The following is a 10,800-nucleotide window of genomic DNA, read 5'->3' on the forward strand; positions in this document are numbered from 1 at the left end:
TGTCCATATCACCAACAAACTATCATGGTCCAAACACACCAAGACAATCGTGAAGAGGGCACGACAAAGCCTATTCCCCCTCAGGAGACTGAAAAGACTTGGCATGGGTCCTTAGATCCTCAAAAAGTTATACAGCTGCATCATCGAGAGCATCCTGACTGGTTGCATCAACGCGTGGTATGGCAACTGATCAGCCTCCGACCGCAAGGCACTACAGAGGGTGGTGTGTATGGCCCAGTACATCACTGGGGCCAAGCTTCCTGCCATCCAAGACCTTTATACTAGGAGGTGTCAGAGGAAGGCCCTAAAAATTGTCAAAGACTCCAGCCACCCTAGCCATAGACTGTTCTCTCTGCTATCGCACAGCAAGCGGTACCGGAGCGCCAAGTCTAGATCCAAAAGGCTTCTTAACAGCTTCTACCCCCAAGCAATAAGACTCCTGAACAGCTAATCATGGCTACCCAGGCTATTTGCATTGTATTTTACTGCTGCATGTCACGACTTCCTCCGAGGCTGCCTCCTCGCCTTGTTCGGACAGGCTTTGGTGTTCGTCGTCACCTAGCCACTGCCGCTCCTCATCTCATCATTCCATTTGTTTTGTCTTGTTTATTACACACACCTGGTTCATATCCCCTCATCAGTACCTGTATAAGTGTTCCCTCTGCCCCCTTGTCTTAGTTCGGTGGAGCTCTTTGTTATTTTGTATCACCGGGTTATTTTCACCCGTGTGCTTCGTTGTTCCCAGTGCGCCTGTTTTTCCGCACTGAAGTGTTTGACGCATTGCTGCGTAGTACTGTGTTCATAATAAACCTTTTATTCTGTGATTTGCCCTCCTGTGCCTGACTCCTTTAAATCACCCATCATAGAATCGCAGACCCGACATGGAGTCAGTAGGAGACAAACATGCTAGGAGTCGTGGGACGGGTTCGAGAGCATTCTGATATGCTAGCCAGCTTGGGAGAAGCGATGGATCGGGTTCTCCAGGGCGTCCAATGCCTGGAGAGGAGAGGACCTGATCTTTCGAGACCAGCTGAGCGACCGGATCCAACCACCCACATCCCAGCACCCAGAGGGATTCAACTATCCCGACCAAGGGAGTATGACGGGACAGCTGCCCGCTGCCAGGGATTCCTCCTGCAACTGGACCTCTACTTCACAACCGTCAGCCCGGCTCCATCGGAGCGGGTGAAGGTGTCCGCCCTCGTCTCCCATCTCTCGGGGAAAGCCCTGGAGTGGGCCAACGCGGTTTGGAGTGAAGGAGGAGCCGCGTTGGAGAACTACAGAGAGTTCGCTCGCCTCTTTCGGGCAGTCTTCGACCACCCGCCCGAAGGTAGAGAGGCGGGCGAACGGCTGGTCCACCTGAGGCAGGGGACGAGGACCGCGCAGGACTTCGCCCTGGAGTTTCGGACTATAGCGGCTGGGTCCGGGTGGAACGAGCGGGCCCTCATCGACCACTTCCGGTGCCAGCTACGAGAGGACGTCCGAAGGGAGCTAGCCTGCCGGTGTTGGGTATTTTTTCAGTAGACCAAACAGAGCTATGGTACCGAGTGGTACCCAAGGTTAGACCATAGGTTAAAAATAGTAAATCTTTCTAGACTATAAAGATTAAAATATAGCCAATTATAAAGACAAGCAGTGGTACAGTGTGGTACAGAGGATGAGGCAATAAGACTAAGTGATGTGGAGTGTGGTACCGAGTGGTACACAAGGAAGGAGTCTGAGCCAGAGTCAGGAAATGGCTCTTGATTGATTATACTGTTACGTATGAGGCAATGCATTAGGAATGTCTTAAATGTATATGGTTGAGAATGGGTTATGGATCTGCTATGTTTTAACCATATTTAAGTATCAATTGATATGTTTTGGAATAAACAGAGCAGAGCCAGGTGGTGGCTCTGTTATTTTTTACATGAGAAAGTTTGGTTTGGCCACGATTGTATCCAAACGAAATAAAATTAGGAGAGTGGGCGGAGCGGTCAAAAGATGAAAGTTTGGAGACAATGGTGGAGAAACTGAACTGGGAGGTTTTTAAGCTAAAAAGTATGTAAAACGAGCAGGAATGGACATTGTAAATAAACTGAGGGTCGAGTGTTGTGAATTAGTTGCTCTGCAGACCAGCTCGGCTTTTGTTGCTCTATGTAATAAAGTCTATCTTGATTCTACAAAAACTCTGGAAGAACTGATTTTTAATAAGTATAGTGATAATTTTCCACGACACCGGGACACCACGTTGTCTTTCGATCAACTGGTGGACATGGCCATCCGGTTGGACAACCTGCTGGCTTCTAGAGGACGTCCTGGAAGGGGCCTGCCCGTTCTACCCCCCCCCCCCCCCCCTCACCTGGATCACAGAATGATGGAGTTGGGTGGAGCGGCGATCTGGGAGAGCGGAGGACGACAGCGCCAGTGTCACTCTTGTGGCACGGGAGGACATTCTGCTGCACGCTGTCGTCTGCGTTCTTTTGGGTCTGGAGGCGGCAGGCAGGGCACTCTCGCGTCACCCCAGGTATCAAACACCTACACTCGTTCAGAGCCCTCTGCTGTGCACTGTACCCTACCCATCCACTTTCCTCATTACACGGTAGTTCCCTAGTGTAAGGCTCTGGTCGATTCAGGCGCAGCTGGGAACTTTATGAACAGGTCATTTGCACATAGTCTAGGCATTACATTGGTTCCCCTATCTATTCCACTCCCCATCAGAGCACTTGACAGTCGACCATTAGGGTCCGGGTTCGTTAGGGAGGTTACAGCACCAGTCACTATGGTTACGCACGAGATTCATCGAGAGCCAGTCACTTTTTTAAATTATTGAGTCTCCTGATTTCCCTGTTGTGTTAGGTCTTCCCTGGTTAGCACTACACAACCCCACCTTTTCATGGCTGCAGAGGGTTCTCACAGGGTGGTCGCAAGAGTGTCAGGGTAGGTGTCTAGGTGTTTCCGTTGGTGCAACCATGGTGGAAAGTCCAGACACTACCTTCACCGTGCGCATTCCCCCCGAATACCTCGATTTGGCGCACGCGTTTTCCAAAACACAGGCGACCAAATTACCACCTCATTGGGCGGGGGATTGCGCAATAAACCTCAGGGTAGACGCTGTGCCTCCCAGGAGTCATGTGTATCCCCTGTCACAGGCTGAAATGGAGGCTATGGAGACATACGTCCCCGAGTCCCTACGCCAGGGGTTCATATGTCCCTCCACTTCGCCCGCTTCCTCAAGTTTATTTTTTGTGAAGAAGAAAGACGGAGTTCTGCGACCTTGCATTGATTACCGAGCACTGAACAAGGGGACAAATACGTTATAGTTATCCTCTACCCCTCATTCCATCTGTGATCGAGTCAATGCATGGGGCGCGCTTCTTCACAAAATTAGATCTCCTGAGTGCATACAACCTGGTGCGTGTCCGAGAGGGGGACGAGTGGAAGACAGCATTCAGCACAACCACGGGGCATTACGAATACCTGGTGATGCCTTACGGTTTGATGAATGCTCCATCCGTCTTCCAGTCCTTTGTGAATTAGGTGTTTCGGGACATGCTTGGTCGCGGTATAGTGGTCTACATCGATGACATTCTGGTGTATTCTGCTACGCGCACCGAGCATGTGTCCCTGGTTCGCAAAGTTCTGGCCCGACTGTTGGAACATGACCTTTATGCCAAGGAAGAAAAGTGTCTGTTTTTCCAACAGTCCATCTCCTTTCTCGGATACCGCATTACCACCTCAGGTGTGGAGATGGAGGGAGATCGCATTTCAGCCATGCGTAATTGGCCGACTCCAACCACGGTTAGGGAGGTGCAGTGCTTTATTGGCTTTGCCAACTACTATCTGAGGTTTATCTGGGGCTTTGGCAAGGTCGCAGCTCCCATCACATCACTGTTGAAGGGTGGGCCATCCTGGCTCCGCTGGTCTGCTGAGGCTGACAGAGCCTTCAGTAACCTGAGGGTTCTGTTCACCTCAGCCCCGGTACTGGCCCATCCCGATCCATCATTACCGTTCGTAGTGGAGGTGGATGCGTCCGAGGTAAGGATGGGCGCTGTCCTATCTCAATGCTCGGGCATGCCACCCAAGCTCCGTTCCTGTGCCTTCTTCTCCAAGAAGCTCAGCCCGGCGGAGCAGAACTACGACGTTGGTGATCGAGAGCTGTTGGCTGTTGTCCGAGACCTGACCGTGTGGAGGAAACTGTCTCGAGGGGGCAGAACACCCTTTCCTCGTCTGGACGGACCACTATAACCTGGAGTACATCCGGGCAGCGAGGAGGCTGAACCCTCTTCAGGCCAGGTGGGCCCTATTCTACATCCTGGGTACGAAGATCGTGAAGGAAGACGCACTGTCACGGCTGTATGACCCAGAGGAGAGGCCCATAGACAACAGCCCCATACTCCCGGCCTCCTGCATTGTGGCGCCGGTAGTATGGGCGATGGACGCGGACATAGAGCGGGCATTACGCACAGAGCCATCTCCACCTCAGTGTCCAGCTGGGCTGCAGGACGTGCCTGCTCTTGTCCGTGACTGTCTGATCTATTGGGTACACACGTCCCCCTCCTCTGGTCACCCAGGTATCGGTCGTACAGTGCGCTGCCTGACCGGAAAGTACTGGTGGCCTACCTTGGCTAAGGACGTGAGGGTGTATGTCTCCTCCTGCTCGGTGTGCGCCCAGAGTAAGGCACCTAGGCACCTCCCAGCGGGTAAGTTACAGCCCTTACCAGTTCCACAACGGCCATGGTCCCACTTGAGTATTGACTTCCTTACTGATCTTCCCCTCTCTCAAGGTAACATCACCATCCTGGTCGTTGTGGACAGCTTTTCCAAAGCCTGCAGCCTCCTTCCTCTGCCCGGTCTCCCCACGGCCCTGCAGACTGCGGAGGCCCTGTTTACACACGTCTTCCGGCACTATGGGGTGCCAGAGGACATAGTGTCTGACCGGGGTCCCCAGTTCATATCCAGGGTCTGGAAGGCGTTCATGGAACGTTTGGGGGTCTCGGTCAGCCTGACATCTGGTTTTCACCCCGAGTCTAATGGGCAGGTGGAACGGGTGAATCAGGATGTGGGTAGGTTCCTGCGGTCCTACTGCCAGGACTGGCCGGGGGAGTGGTTGGTGTTCTTGCCATGGGCCGAATATGCCCAGAACGCTCTCCGCCACTCCTCCACTAACCTAACGCCATTTCAATGTGTTTTAGGTTATCAGCCGGTTCTGGCACCGTGGCAACAGAGCCAGACCGAGGCTCCTGTGGTGGATGATTGGTTTCGGTGCGCGGAGGAGACGTGGAACGCTGTTCACGTCCACCTCCAATGCGCCGTGCGTCGCCAGAAGGCCAACGCTGACCGCCACCGCAGTGAGGCCTCGGTCTTTGTACCGGGTGATCGGGTCTGGCTCTCGACCCGGAATCTGCCCCTCCGCCTGCCCTGCCGGAAGCTGAGCCCAAGGTTGTTGGGGCCGTTCAAAGTCCTGAGGAGAATAAACAAGGTTACTTATAGGTTACTACTCCAGATTACCGCATTAACCCCTCGTTCCATGTGTCTCTCTTCAGGCCGGTGGTGGCTGGTCCACTCCAGGAGTCTGAGGTGCGGGAGGTCCCTCCGCCTCCTCTGGACATCGAGGGGGCCCCGGCGTACTCCATCCGTTCCGTCCTGGATTCGAGGCGTCGGGTGGGGGGCCTTCAGTACCTCGTGGAGTGAGAGGGGTACGGTCCAGAGTAGCGGTGCTGGGTCCCGGTGAGGGATATCCTCGATCCCTCCCTGTTGCGGGATTTCCACCGTCGCCATCCGGCTCGCCCTGCTCCGCGTCCTCCTGGTCGTCCCCGAGGCCGGTGTTGGCGCGCTGTTGGAGCTGCGCGTCAAGGGGGGGGTACTGTCATGACTTCCTCCGAGGCTGCCTCCTCGCCTTGTTCGGGCAGGCTTCGGCATTCGTCGTCACCGGCCTTCTGGCCACTGCCGCTCCTCATCTCATCATTCCATTTGTTTTGTCTTGTTTATTACACACACCTGGTTCATATCCCCTCATCAGTACCTGTATAAGTGTTCCCTCTGCCCCCTTGTTTTTGTGTGTGATTGTTTATTATGGAGGTTGGATTAGCTCGGTGGAGCTCTTTGTTATTTGGAATCGCCAGGTTATTTTCACCCGTGTGCTTCATTGTTTCCAGTGCGCCTGTTTTTCCGCACTGAAGTGTTTGACGCATTGCTGCGGACTACTGTGTTCAGAATAAACCTTTTATTCTGTGATTTTCCCTCCTGCGCCTGACTCCTTCAAATCACCCATCACACTGCTCTTTAATTATTTGCTATTTTTATTTTTTACTTGTATATTTTTTACTTAACACTTATTTTCTTTTCTTAAAACTGCATTGTTGGTTAAGGGCTTGTAAGTAAGCATTTCACTGTAAGGTCTACACCTGTTGTATTCGGCGCATGTGGCAAATAACATATGATTTGATTAGATTTGTGTGTGCTGTCTCTCTCTTTCTGTGTGTGTGCGCTGTCTCTCTCTCTTTCTGTGTGTGTGCTGTCTCTCTCTCTTTCTGTGTGTGTGCGCTGTCTCTTTCTGTGTGTGTGTGTACTGTCTCTCTCTCTTTTACAAGTGATAAGGCAAACATGTCTTAAGGCCACCGTTTGCGTTTACCCTCCTCCCTAGCTTGTGCGTGTGTGCTTGCGTGTGTGGGTGGGTATGTGTGTGTGGGTATGTGCATGTGCGTGGGTGGGTGGGTGGGTATGTGTGTGTGCGTGGGTGGGTGCTTGGGTATGTGTGTGTGTGTGTGTGTTGCAGCGTATGCCTCTGTTCTCTCAAAGTGCACCTTGAACGGTGTTAAATAAACATGTTGATGTTCTGAGTGCTGATCCTTTCCATCTGCATTTTTCTTCCCCATTACCCATTCATCTCTTCTCCTCCTATCTCCCTACCTTCCCTATCTTCTCCTGGCCTTGCAGCACTAAGACGTATACATTAAATATTCAGCCAGCCACTCTGAGAGGTTATTCAACACTGAAACATTTATAGCTCCTCTGGGTACACCCTCAGGATCAGAGGTGGGATGTATATACACTGAGTATACCAAACATTAGGAATACCTTCCTAATATTGAGTTGCACCCCCCTTCTGCCCTCAGAACAGCCTCAATTCGTCGGGGCATGGAATCTACAAGGTGTCGAAAGCGTTCCACAGGGATGCTGGCCCATGTTAACTCCAATGCTTCCCACAGTTGTTTCAAGTTGCCTGGATGTCCTTTGGGTGATGGACCATTCTTGATTAACATGGGAAACTGTTGAGCGTGAAAAACCCAGCAGCGTTGCAGTTCTTGACACAAACCTGTGCGCCTGGCACCTACTACCATACCCCGTTCAAAGGCACTTAAATATTTTGTCTGGCCCATTCAACCTCTGAATGCTACCTGTCTCCTCCCCTTTATCTACACTCATTGAAGTGGATTTAACAAGTGACATCAATAAGGGATCATAGCTTTCACCTGGATTCACCTGGTCAGTCTATGTCATGTTCTTAATGTTTTGTATTTGTATTTGGGGTCAATAGGTTGGTAGGGTGTTAGAGATGTGATTGTATAGTTCTCCTGTGTCAGCCCTCATGATCAGAGGTGGGACAGGTGGGGGTGGAAGAGGTGAGAGAGTTGTATTCGGCGCATGTGGCAAATATTTGCACATTGTTACAACACTGTATATATACATAATATGACATTTGAAATGTCTTTATTCTTTTGAAACTTCTGAGTGTAATGTTTACTGTTAATATTTATTGTTTATTTCACTTTTGTTTACTATCTACTTCACTTGCTTTGGCAATGTTAACACACGTTTCCCATGCCAATAAAGCCCTTAAATTGAAATTGAATTGAATTGAGTTGGGAGAGGTGGGGGTGGAAGAGGTGGAGGAGGTGTGAGAGGTGGGAGGGGTGGAAGAGGTGGGGGTGGAAGAGGTGGGAGAGGTGGGGGAGGAAGAGGTGGGGAAGGTAGGAAGGTGGGAGAGGTGGGGGAGGTGGGTGATGTGATAGAGGTAGGAGAGGTGGGAGAGGTGGAAAAGGTGGGAGAGATGGGAGAGGTGGAAGAGGTGGGAGAGGTGGGGGAGGGAGAGGTGGAATGGGAGAGGTGGGTGAGTTGGGGGTGGGAGAGATGTGTCAGGTAGGGGTTAATAGGTAGGCAGGGGGGTGTGGTCGGACAGAGGAGGCTGGTGGGCTGTAGATTACAGAGGGGGCTGGTGGCTGTAGGTTGAAGGAGGGGGCTGGTGGGCTGTAGGTTGAGGGAGGAGATGGGTTCCTTTATTGTGCTAAATAAATGGAAACTGAACTGTCATATTGTTGACCCACTGCCTCTCAGTGTGGAAAGAAGACGGTTTTGGTGTGACTGATACGTGACCAACGGAACTGTTGCCGGTTGTCGATGACCTTTACAATATCTTTCTTAACAGTGTCCTTTCCTGTCATGAGCGTCACAACAAACCTTATCATGACACGCAGAACATGACAACGGAATGATGGCTTTATTCGCTGCCACAGCAATCTGTCAGAGCATGAGTTTGGGACTCTCCCCTAATGAACTCGGGGGGGGGGGGGGGGGGGGGGGGGTGAAAGAGAGTGGGGAAGGAGAGAAGAATAGTCTTCAATAATACTATTGTAAATGCACCAATAAGCCAAATTCTCCCGATCGGCCCAATGCCTTTCCCTTGTCAAATTACCTGTTGATTACTAGCTAGTCTAACTGACTCTCGGAAGGATCTGGGGTCTAATTCTCTGTGACCTGGAGCCATGGGAATCCACAGAAAACGGGCCACATCATAATTGGCTAATTGTAACTGTGGCTTGGGGGGTCTTCCTGTGAAAACAGAATCCAGACAAAATTAATGGATCAAAAGGAAAACAGAGCAGCAAATGAGCTGCAGGGCTATCAGTACTAAAGCATGGGGGAATTTAATCAAACAGAAACGCTGCTCCCATTTCTCTGTTTCTGCCTGCAGTAAGGCCTTACCATTGGTGTGTTGCTTTCGTAAACCCCTAACCTTCTTTTGTGGCAGTTTGGGGACGGTATCACACAATTAATCTAACTCAGCTGCAAGTGGCACATTTGAGTAATAAAACTGTATAGGAATAAGTGCTAAGTGCTTTCAAACAGGATTCGCACAGTCACGACTCAGACTCAAGGTAAAACCAACCCAAGGTTACCCTGAGTAATGAAATATGGATGTGAGTGATGATCAGCGCTAGTCCCCTGGAGAGAAAGAGCATAATAACCTAGTGATTATATTCCTGCTAGTTCATGGCCAAATGGGTGTGTTAGCATGGCTTAGCAACGTATTGTCTGACCTACAGTATCTCTAAACACACAGGCACGCGCGCACAATCACATGTGCACCGCTAGGGGTCCAGTATTGTATGCATTACATCAGCTAAAAGCTAAACTACATTCTTGGGGTTACTTTGGCTGAACCATCTGCTAAGAGTCCTCCCAATTGAACATTACATTGACTGTGCTAAATGCTAGCAAACCAATGGACCTAATAATGTAAATGTGCATGACACGGGCTAAGCTTGGGGGCTATACTGTCTTTGCATTACATTTGCTTGAGCTATCTGCCGGTAGCGGAACTATCTGCATGTGGTCCACTGCGTGCATTGCTATGCTCCAGCTCTTAGCTCAGGGTTTGATATGTACAGCAGTGTGGCTGAGTTGACACCTCTGGGTTCGGTCTGTCTGGGTCTCTATGGCTGAACTGTCAGCTCTAGGCCTTGTGTCTGTTTCACATTGTGGCTGGCCACATTTCTCAGGCACCAGATAGATGCCAGTCTGTGAGTGCATGTGGTGTGTGTTTGTGTGTGCGGGTGGTGTGTGCGCGTGGTGTTTGTGTGTGTGTGTGTGTGTGTGTGTGTGTGTGTGTGGTTGGAGCTCTGTCCATCCCGTGGCATTGGTGACATTATTGTGGTCCAGTGATCTATGGGGTTCCCCAGGCCAATAACTGCTGCCTTACTCCTTATATCACTGGCATCACCACAGACCTATTACAGCCAAACAGCATCTGGGCAGATACAGGACACACACACGTTGAAAAACACATCCAACATTTATTAATGCCATTCATATTTAAGCAAAATTAATAAAACATCAAGAAAAGCAAATGCTCATTTGACATAAACAAGATATAGACACTGCCATCAGGTCTTTAATGAGCCTGATTGGTTGACTCAGCAAGCAGCTTCTGCCTCTCCAGAATTACACAGTAAAATCTTATTAGTGACCGTCTCCAGTCTGTAATGAAATAGAGAGAATCTGTATGTGTGCATGCATGTGTGTGTGTGTGTGTGCCTGTATGTGTGTATTAATTTATATTCAAGAACCATCTCCACTGCACAGTTATTATTCCATCCTAATAGTGGTGACAGCAGTGCTAGCTGTAGTATGATTAACTTCAGGAATTACAATAAAAACCTAGCAATTATCATACAAGCATGAGGAACACGCTGGCATGTGTTGAGCTATTATTACCTCCAGTATTAACCACAGTAGTCATGATGATGACTGGGCGTGTCACAGCTGTAAACTAATGACAGGTGACTGGGCGTGGTCTAGGAACTGAGATTAATTTGACCGGGGGCCTGTTCAGGAGGATGTAAATGTTACTGAGCGTTCAGATAGGAATATATTGTAGAACAGATAGGATTGTCTGTCATGTGGAATAGGGAATCGTGTTAGCTCTATTAATTGTATTTCCATCTGCAACATTCAGATCGTTTTATGTTCTGACTGTTACTCTTGTTCTAGAGGTCCACAGTGTATAACTGCAGGGATGAATACAGGGCCTTGTGGGCT

Source organism: Coregonus lavaretus, assembly GCF_964263955.1.
Source record: "Coregonus lavaretus genome assembly, contig: HAP1_SCAFFOLD_3556, whole genome shotgun sequence".
Classification (NCBI taxonomy): domain Eukaryota; kingdom Metazoa; phylum Chordata; class Actinopteri; order Salmoniformes; family Salmonidae; genus Coregonus; species Coregonus lavaretus.